Below are 11,381 nucleotides of genomic sequence, written 5' to 3' on the forward strand. Positions count from 1 at the left end.
ATAGCTTACTTACCACATTCGGATTGTTGTGGGATGTTTATACGGAAAAGAATCCACATTAACCACATATCCATAGCTAACTCACCTCATACACATTGTTGCGGGATCTAAAATCGACTATTTACCACATACATGTATATAGCTAACTCACGTCATACACATTGTTATGGGATGTTTGTATAGAATAGAATCGACAATTTACTATATATACATATATATATATATATATATATATATATATATATATATATAGCTGACTAACCTCATACACATTGTTGTGGGATGTTTGTATAGAATAGAATCGACAATGTACTACATACATATATATAGCTTATACTCACCTCATACAGATTGTTGCGGGGAAATCTGTATCGAATAGCATAGACGATATACCACGTAACAATAGTTGACCCACATCATACACGTTAGTGTGGGATGTTTGTTTATAATAGAATCGACAATGTACTACATATATTTATATAGCTTATACTCACCTCATACAGATTGTTGCGGGGAAATCTGTATCGAATAGCATGGACGATGTACCACATAACAATAGTTGACCCACCTTATACACACTGGTGTCGGATGTTTTTATCCAATAGCATATAGATGATATACAACATGACAATAGTTGACCCACCTCATACACATTGGTGTGGGATGTTTGTATCCAATAGCATCGACGATTTACGACATATCCATAGCTGACCCACCTCATACACATCAGTGTGGGATGTTTGTATCCAATAGCATCGACAATATGCGATATAACAATAGCTGTTGTTGGGGGAATTATGACATACGTTACCATATAAGTATACCAAAAAGCCGCCAACAGGAGCCAAAACGCCTCACTTACAGTGGTGTTTGGGAATTATCAAAATTAACTTTGTAATGAGACTTTTTCATTATTAGGTAGGTTGTAAATAAGAAAACAGAACATAACCAGCATATCATTTACAAAATACTTTGAAAATTATATTTTGCATTTATTCAATTGTATAGAACTTGGAGTAATTGTGACTGACATAGAAACGTTTTTTTTTTCTGTTTAAGAGAAACAAGTCAATAACAAACACCCTCACAGAGTGAGGATTGTATTGTCTTGGGTATAAAGATCTTGTTTAAACACAAATCAACTAATTCGTTAAAAAGTAATATATATTATTTACAATTTAATTTGACATTTTATTAGTCAGTTTTTTCTTCAGTTTTATAACCCACGTAGATGCAGAGTCTTATTCTACAAAATTCTGTATTATTTCTCATAGAATTGTAGGAATTTAATACAACTGCATTGGGATAAAAGGTAAAAGCCCTTATCAGTGTATAAGGTTCTTTAATTATTACCGCATTAACATTCAGAGAGCATTAGCCCACACCAAGTGTAGGAAATGTTTGAAATCGACTTTTTTTTTTATCTTCCAGCATACATCAGATAATATCTTATTATACCATCCACATATCTGCTACGTGATTACATTCACTCCTTCCCACCTTCCGGAAAATACCAGGAATGTGACTACACATGATTAAAAATAAAGTGAATTTCATAACGAGAAACAAAAGCAGTTAAATGATCATTAAAATGACATTAAGATAAAAAAAAAAAATAAGACAATGCATGATCATACCTAGATATTGTATGTGTGAGTTATCGATTAATCCTCTATCAAATATGATATTATTCTATCCAGTTTATTTTATATTAATAATAATAATAATATATATATATATATATATATATATATATATATATATATATATAGATATATATATATATATATATATATATATATATATATGTTATGATATGTACTGTAATTTATGTACATACATTCTTTCATATGACTTTATTGATTGCTTCTGTTGTACTAAAGATCAGACAAAGTGTAGGCGAATATATTTGTATATACTACTAACCTAAATTGACAATCAAACAATTCTTACACTAGTTAAACTCACCCGGATAACTTTTTCTACAGCAGCTGACGAAGGCGTGTATAGGCAGCCATCCGCGATACAGAGATACCTGCGTGCGTTGAATCCAATACAATCATAGCATATCTACTGAAGATGAATCCTGCGCTGTTTAACTCATGGGGGTTTGTAACGAAATGTGATGAGAAATATATATATCTCCGGGCAAATTAACTTCGCGCCTGATCGCTTCTATCCTCATTAAACTTTCAGAATTGTCTTTTCCCTTAGGGCATCTCTGGTTGTATGTGCTGTGTCAGATACGCTCGGTAGGCACGGAGTTTGCTGGGATGAGGCACTGTATAGGTGCAATAAAAATGGATGTTCACATGTACTGAATATATATATATATATATATATATATATATATATATATATATATATATATATATATAGTTGGATATTTTGATGTTAATTCCGGGCTGATACTCTTTCCTATTATCTGGGTTAATTTTCATGCATGTATTCGGATTTTTACATCCCTCCTTTTTCCTCATAAATCATTAGAGATAATGTTATATCTTGGACAATTTGGCAAATTTTTAGTCGATTGCTTTTTGCTCCTTGCGAGAGTGAGAGAGAAAAAAAAACTATTGGCCAAAAAAAAAAAAAAAAAAATATTCTTCCCTGTTGATAAAGTGAGAGTTTTATCGTTGTCTTCATGACGGTGGGGTTGGGGGGGGGGGTATTTCTGATGTACAATGTGGTTTGTCAAACACGGTTACAGCTTAATTGTCTATAAATAATTTATTACGTGTACAGTTGACGTTAAAAACCATGCAGTCTCGTGCTGTTTGTTGAGGGCGCAAAATTCCGAGATTGGCCGTGCAATGTTACTAAATTTAACGTGAATTTTCCCACAACCATGCACAGAGCATCACTAAAACAAATAGGGGTTCATAGTTAATAACGTTTTTGCAGCAGTTTGATTAAATATGGAGTGTCCGTAGCATACATTATAGAAATAATCACAGTTATGTTATAGATACATTTTTAAACAAAAATTCATTAGTTAACTTATAATAAACTTCTTACAAGAAAATTGCATGACATTGCAGAGTGTTTACCTTTCACTTTCCACGGAAAAGTAAATAAAAAGAGTTTTATTCACGAACCGTTAGCCTTTGCGGATGATTTGGTATGATGACCTCATATATGTGAACAACCAAAATATTGCTATTATGCTTTGTTGACAAATATTCATATTGTATACGGAAAAGTCAATGGTTGAATGGCTGTTCATTCGATCATATTTTTATATCACTGGTTTTCACTCAATTGGGAGGATGGAAATCCCATGTCTCTCTTCTAATGACGTCATACAGAGATAGACACATGAAATTAGGATAAATGAATCCAGAGGTCATCTTTCTTCATTGACACCGAACTATTTATGCACTATAGTGCAAGTGTACTACTACCAATGACGTCATCAGTATCACAGGTCGCGTAGATCGTTTCTGTGGAGCTGAATTTGGTGTGACTTAGAATAAACTCTTTAGTCTTCAATCAAAAGTCAGTCATTTTTAGAGGGGCAATAATGTTTGTCAATAAATCTTGTATAATGGAGTAAACGTTGTAAGACTACTATTAACAAAGAAAATGATGCTATGACAATATTAGGCAATTCTTTTCAAGTTTAAAAATGATAAAGTTGATTAAAACACAATTCAAACGCATAGAACCTGTAGTCCTGTGAAATGCCATATTTGCCTCTTTAAAACTTGATCTCACCTTTATTAGTGTTATACTTTTTTTCTTAAACCCTCGAATAAAGTTTCTCTCTACAAAACTTAAAAACCTCTCTTCTGTCATCATTGTGATAAAAATTGAAAACAACTTTTACATAATTATGGCTACAGGTTGCACCTCTGACGGCAAAGTCAATTTCACAGTACTATGCCCTAGGGAATCAGACAGGTCGAAATAGTGATATCAATATAAAATAATGGATAAGCGAGAAAAGATGCAAATAACTGTTAAAGGAATGGTCTTTTCAAATGCAGAATTGATGGCGTCGACCTCTAGTACAACTGATGCTTACCATCTGACAAAATTGTTGATTAAATTCTTTTTTTCCCCCTGAAAGGTTTATATTATGTTAATATGCTGAAAATGTAAGTGAAAAGCATAGGCCTGCAATAAGTTTGTTTTGTATTTGTCCACATGTAGTTTACATCTATACCATTGACTAAAACATTTACGGGGTGTTGTTTTGATGGTAAACTAACGTTGGGTGATACAAGAAACAGATAGCGCTACTCCAAGTATGTATTTAACATCGAGGGTTTTGTAGTTCAATATAAATCTTGTACTAAAATAACCATTACAACAATCATAAATTTAAGTTTTAAAATAACAATATACAAAATTAATATTGCTTTGTATCGTTAAGTAGTAATTACAAATCTACCGATGCAGATAGGTACCATCCCATGCCGTTAGTTCTCTTTAAAAAAGGGAACAATTATGAACGATTGACGAATAACTGGAGTAAGTTTTAAATGTTTATTGCAGCCAAGTTTGAGTGTGAAATGAATTTGACCTGTATACGGCATTATCATGATTGTATATACGATATGCTTCATAGCGTGATTATTATAGTGAAGCCGAAACAATCAGAACTGATTCTTGCCTTTGAAGATTCCGCCTAAACGATTATAATGCGTGTTCTTTTATGTCTGGGATCGTGGGAGGAGAGGGGCCTTCTGTGTGCATGTGTGTGTGTGTGTGGGGGGGGGGGTATGGTCGTTGATGGATAGTGGGTGATGAGTGGTCAGACATGGTTATTATAAGTGTTAGACTTGTTAAAGGTATATTCTGCATTATTATAAATATTTAAATTCTATGAGTGAAAAACAACAACAACCACAAAAAGGAACAAACAAACACAAAAATAAACAAAACCAAACATCGCAAGTTCATTTACAGAGTCAAGGTACAAATCACCTTACAGTAAAGAACCAAGACTTTTTCTTATACCTTTTCTGCTGGAGAAACACAACTTGATTGACGCATCAATTGTTACAGTCCAATCAAATGTATTCCTTCTCCAAAAGTAATTACTTAACTGTCGATTTTGGAATAAATTTACCAGAATGCGTTATTAACTGATGTGGAATGAAGCATTGTATGTAAAGGCATATATATTATAAACAGTCTGTGTATAAATGATACATATATCTTCATGTGTGTGTTGAGATCGTTAACATTAAGAGTAACAATGTTATGATCACTTGGTCACACTTTAGCTGGTCGTGCTACGATGACTGATATTATTTATATTAAACTACAAATATTCATCAGTCACGTGTGTCGATAGCTTGTGGATATATATGATAGATATTGTAAGTATTAAAGTTCTGGAATAAATAAGTGGATACAGCTAAACAGATAAATTGTACACTGAATCATATAGATAGAGTCAAAGAGAATATACAGAATCGAAAATCGATAGAAATGCTACAAAACAGACTAAATTTTACCAGAATATTCTGAGTTTATAACAGATCATTAAACCATTTTACAAGGGTTGTAACTGCGTTTAATTCTATTTCTTTAGAGTTACATGTGACTCGATGTTTGACCAATCCTTATGAGACTCATTAAGTCAAAATAGTAACTATACCCCTCGCAGAATTCATTTTTTTAATCAAATCATCAACCGTTGCTCTTCCCCATCCTTTTTCGTATTGACTTCCGCACTCCTGCCTGCAGCACCCCCAACCCTCCTCAAATATTACAGGTCAAACATGCAAAAATAATACCTCGTGTTACTATTGATTATATATGAGGTATTAAAGTTAAGTACCTTCTGTGTATCATAGCAAGAATACGGCGAAGGCCTCGAGGTGTGTATTTTAACAGATTGAAAAGAGATTTTGAAAAGACGCAATTTAGCTTAAATGTAACTATATTACTGTTTTACCTCACCCCCTTCTTTCCCCCTCCACGAGTCGAAGCCAAAGTTCAAAGAGAGATTGATTCAAGTTTTTAATGAATAGTTCTGTCATGAGAATATACTTTTTAGAACTGAATGAACCTTGAATGATGAAAATAATATGCAATTCGTTCCGAAGAATAAATTCCTAGCAACGTGTGTATGGTTGATCAGTATCACGTGATACATGGTTGATCAGTATCACGTGATACATGGTTGATCAATATCACGTGATACATGTGAACTATCTTCAAGAAAATATGTATGTTTTGAAATTTTAAAAACGAAAAGCATTCGCTATCGCTTTACATACATTAATTCAACAGATCATGTAAAATATGCATAAAATAGCAATTCCTTGCACAAGTCTCCGATCTGTATAAAAGCATAATAAAAATATTTATGACAAAGCTATCGAAATTAAAAGAGTATTCACCTTCATTTCTTTTAATAGAATGGTAAATGTCGATGAATAAATGTGAATTATTGATTGGTTTCTCAGTCATATCGTCAACACCTCTTAGAGGTTCTGCCTGGGTGGACTTTCGTGTTAGGAGAGTCGATTGACCTTAGCGAGTGGACGGCGTCAACTTTAATAAAATGATGTCCGATGTTGTTTTTCAAATTATGTTTTTATTATAACAATGAATGTTTGTTTGGTCAATGTATTGTTAATAACAATTTCTTCTGTATATCAGCATTTAAAATTTTCTATATCCAACATTAAAAGTAAAGAGAAAATAAGATGCAAACTTGTAATATTAGGACTGCATCTTCTGTGGACAATTTTAAAACAAAACTGAAAACTCATCTCTTTACTCAGTAATTCATTGTCTATGTACATATTGTGAGACAATTTTTATTGGACACTTTTTTTTCTTGTATATACATGTTAGTGCCTTTTTATCCATGGTTATTGCCTTTTGTGTGCTATTTTACTTTTTATCATTCGGTCATATGCTTCTTTTGCTGTGTGTTTGACTTGTATTCTTTATGTATTTTTTGACCTTTTTATTTGTAAAGCGCCCTGAGACTTCTGTTACGCGCGCTTAAGAACTGTTTATTATTATTATTATTATTAATATCTGGCTGTGATTACACCAGGCTCACAGATAACCAACTTGGTTACAGATAACCAAAGATAACCATTATTGGGAATAAACACGACCCTGGACGCCATACCCTGGTAAATCTCATTGCAGACTGCACAACAAACACCAAACATAATCAACATATTTGAGATTTTGAGAAATGTTTCGAATTCTCATTGAAATAACATCCAATCACAATGTAGGTCATTGGCTTGATCAATCGATTTCATTTCAAAAATTTCATTTACCTGTATCACGTACTAATATGAACGATTGTATGGATGTCGTAAAGTTGAGGATTTAACAATATCATTTTTTATAATCAATCAATTACTTTCATTCGTCCAAAAACAATGATATCGTGTGAATTATTTTGATCAGCTGAAGTCCATATTTTGAATATTAACCTGTACTGGGTGTGGTAATAATATCGATCAAACACAATAGTGAGTGCTGTTATATGCTCCTGCAAACAGTAACAAGAATACATTACATAACAGTAACAAAAACTACGTTACACAACACTGACAGGAAATACATTATATAACAGTAACAGGGAAAGACATGATATAACAGTAACGGGAAATACATTATATAACAGTAACAGGAATAGATTTTATAAAAGTTACAGAAAATACATTACACGACAGTAACAGGAAATACATCATATAGCAATAATAGGAAAGAGATGATATAAAAGTAACGGTTATTACATGACATAACAGTAACAGGAAATAAAATGCATAACATTATCATGATTACCATTACATAACATTATAAGAAATACCATTACATAACAGTAACAGGAAAGACATAACAGTAATAGCTACTACATGATATATCAGTAACAGGAAATATATTTGACAAAATTTGCATAAAGTACATTACATGACAAAAGTTAATAGGAAATACATCATAAAGCAATAACACGAAAGACATGATATAACAGTAACAGATATTAAATGACAAAACAGTAACAGGAAATAAATTTGATAAAAGTACAGAAAATAAGATACATAATATTAACAGGAAATAAATTGCGTAACAGTATCAGAAATATTATTACATAACAGTAACAGGAATAACATGATAAATCAGTAATATATATAACATGACATATCAGTAAAGGGAAATATATTTGATAAAAGTTACATGAAGTACATTCCCTAACAGTTATTAAATGACATGACAGTAACAGGAATAGATTTTATAAAAGTTACAGAAAATACATTACATGATAGTAACAGGAAATACATCATATAGACATGATATAAAAGTAACAGTTATTAAATGACATAACAGTAGCAGGTAATATATTGCATAATAGTATGAGGAATACCATAGCATAACAGTAACAGGGAAGACATGATAAAACAGTAATAGCTATAACATGACATATCAGTAACAGGAAATATATTTGATAAAATGTGTAGGAAGTACATTACATGACAGTAGCAGGAAATATATTTCACAAAAGTAACAGAAAGTAAGATGCAAAACAGTAACAGGAAATAAATTTCATAACAGTATTTTGTCTATTTTTCTCTCAATATTCCCTGTTTTGAAATATACCATGCAGAGACGTTATCACTACCATTCATAGTCAGTAGGCTATGCATCCAAAGAATTCATTGTTTTTAGTAAAAAAAAAAAACATTCTTCCACTTTAACAAAATATTGTTATAAATTGATTCGTTTTTGAATGCCCCAAAAAGTCCTCTTTGATCGAACAATGTGATATATGAGTGTTAACAACGTCACCTCTATCTAATTTGAATTTGGCAATGCCTGGGCTGCTTTCTAAGGGAGTTGTGTTCGATATGCACATTTTCCCTTACTACGGAAAGAACGTCCACGGGTAATGCAGTATACATGTGTGTATTTATGCATATATATATATATATATACATATATATATATATATATATATATGTTTATATATATATATATATATATATATATATATATGTTTATATATGTTTATATATATATATATATATATATATATATGTTTATATATATGTATATATATATATATATATATATATAAACATATATATATATATATATATATATATATATAAACATATATATAAATATATTTATTTATATATATATATATATGTATATATATACATATATATATATATATATATATATATATATATATAAATATTTATTTATATATATATATTTATATATATGTATTTATATATATATATATACATATATATATATATATATACGTATATATATATGTATATATACATATATATATATATACGTATATATATATGTCTTTATATATAACCGGAAGCGGATAGAGGCAACCTCCCCAGCCAAACATTTTGCTCCAGCCACCAGACCTCAACCCCACCATAGTATCAGGATGATACGTGAAGATCGTCGTTCGAAACATCTAAATACAATCCTTGCAGACCACATTTTCTTGAAATACCACAGTCTGAGACTACTGTTTAACAAAATCTCTCCTCTTGCCCCCCCCCCATCCCCGCCCCTAACAACACATTATGGTTACGCCACAGTGTAATATACGGTACACCTTGTATGTTCCCGTATAGGTTTGTTTGCCTTTGTAACCAAGATGTCTTCGAATGGTTACGTACAAGGAGATGGCCGGTTCGTGAGTTCAGTATATCTCAGTATATAAAAGTCCATTATCTTGATTCCCTGTACTGTAACGAGCAATCGGAGGCCCCTACACTCCTCGACTCTCACATATCATTGATATGATTGATACGTTTCAAGTGAAGTTTATTTTAGTTTTAAAAAAAATGTTTGTCAAAATCATGTCCTTGAAGTATCATTTCATGATCCTTCATATACAGTAAGAAAAAATATCATCTCCAAGATTGCCAAGAATTTATTCATTTTTTAACTGATGGCGTGCGTCCAGTTCTCATAATCCAATACTGATATGAATTATTCATACCGTGTGAGTGAGCTTGCCATTAAACCTGTACAATGTACTGCCTTTCCTTTTACAATGAATACACATCAATAACCATTTTCTTGATCAGAGATAGAGAGAGTGAGACAGAGCAGAGCCGTATATACGGCTCTGACGCAGAGTAGAGAAGAGCGCCATCTTCTTCTATCACCTCCCAAATTATTTGAAACATGAACGCCTTTTTTGTCCATAACGTTATCGTCAAATCTTAAGCGACGAAATTAACAAATGACACCTATATTTACAAAAGCTAAGCCATCCACCAACCCCATCCCTACCTTACAAAGGTCTATTCTGTACATACGTGCACGTTTTCAGAAGCGTTTGGTTACGAATGAAAAATAAACAACAAAATGGCACAATCTATGGGCATCTAAGGATAGCTAAGTTGGTAGCGTACAAGGCTTCTAAGTTCTAACCGTGATGTCATTTGATCAAATCCCGTTCTAGCTAAGAATCTCATTGATCTTTACAATTTTTAGTATAATTTCCTAGCCAGTTTCTGTTTTCATTTAAAAAACAGCTCCTAGTTGTTTCTAGTTGCATCTGGCTGTTTCTAGCTGCTTCTAAATGTTTCTAACTGCTTCTGGCTGTTTCTAGCTGTTTCTGGCTGTTTCAAGCTGTTTCTAGCTGCTTCTAAATGTTTCTAACTGCTTCTGGCTGTTTCTAGCTGCTTCTAGCTGCTTCTAGATATTTGTACATGCTTCTGGATGTTTCTAGCTGCTTCTAGATGTTTGTACCTGCTTCTGGCTGTGTCTAGCTGTTTCTGGCTGTTTCTAACTGCTTCTGGCTGTTTTTAGCTGCGTCTCGCTGCTTCTTGCTGTTTCTAGCTGCTTCTGGCTGTTTCTAGCTGCTTCCAGCTGCTTCTAAATGTTTCTAACTGCGTCTGGCTGTGTCTAGTTGTTTCTAGCTGCTTCTAGATGTTTCTAACTGCTTCTGGCTGTTTCTAGCTGCTTCTAGCTGCTTCTAAATGTTTCTAACTGCTGCTGGCTGTGTCTAGCTGCTTCTAACTGCTTCTGGCTGTTTTTAGCTGTTTCTAGATGTTTCTAACTGCTTCTTGCTCTTTCTAGCTGCTTCTGGCTGTTTTTAGCTGCTTTTGGCTGTTAAATTTCTCTCTGATTTTAGCTGTTTCTAACTGCTTCTGGCTGTTTCTAGCTGCTTCTATATGTTTTTGAGCAGCTCGTCTCCTCTTTCTTTTATTTAAATTTTTAAAACCACAAGGAGGATTGTTTTTTCATTTGTATTTCTGTGTACATACATTTAATTGTCTACTTTTAATTCACTGGTTTCACTGCAGTGTTGCTCTCACGCCTTTTCGAAGATGACAAGAAAACTATAAACAAAAACATGAAAATAAAAATTATGTACATATCTATATTGCAAGTCAATGGGATGC

The sequence above is a fragment of the Apostichopus japonicus genome, chromosome 13, assembly GCF_037975245.1.
Source record: "Apostichopus japonicus isolate 1M-3 chromosome 13, ASM3797524v1, whole genome shotgun sequence".
Taxonomy (NCBI): domain Eukaryota; kingdom Metazoa; phylum Echinodermata; class Holothuroidea; order Aspidochirotida; family Stichopodidae; genus Apostichopus; species Apostichopus japonicus.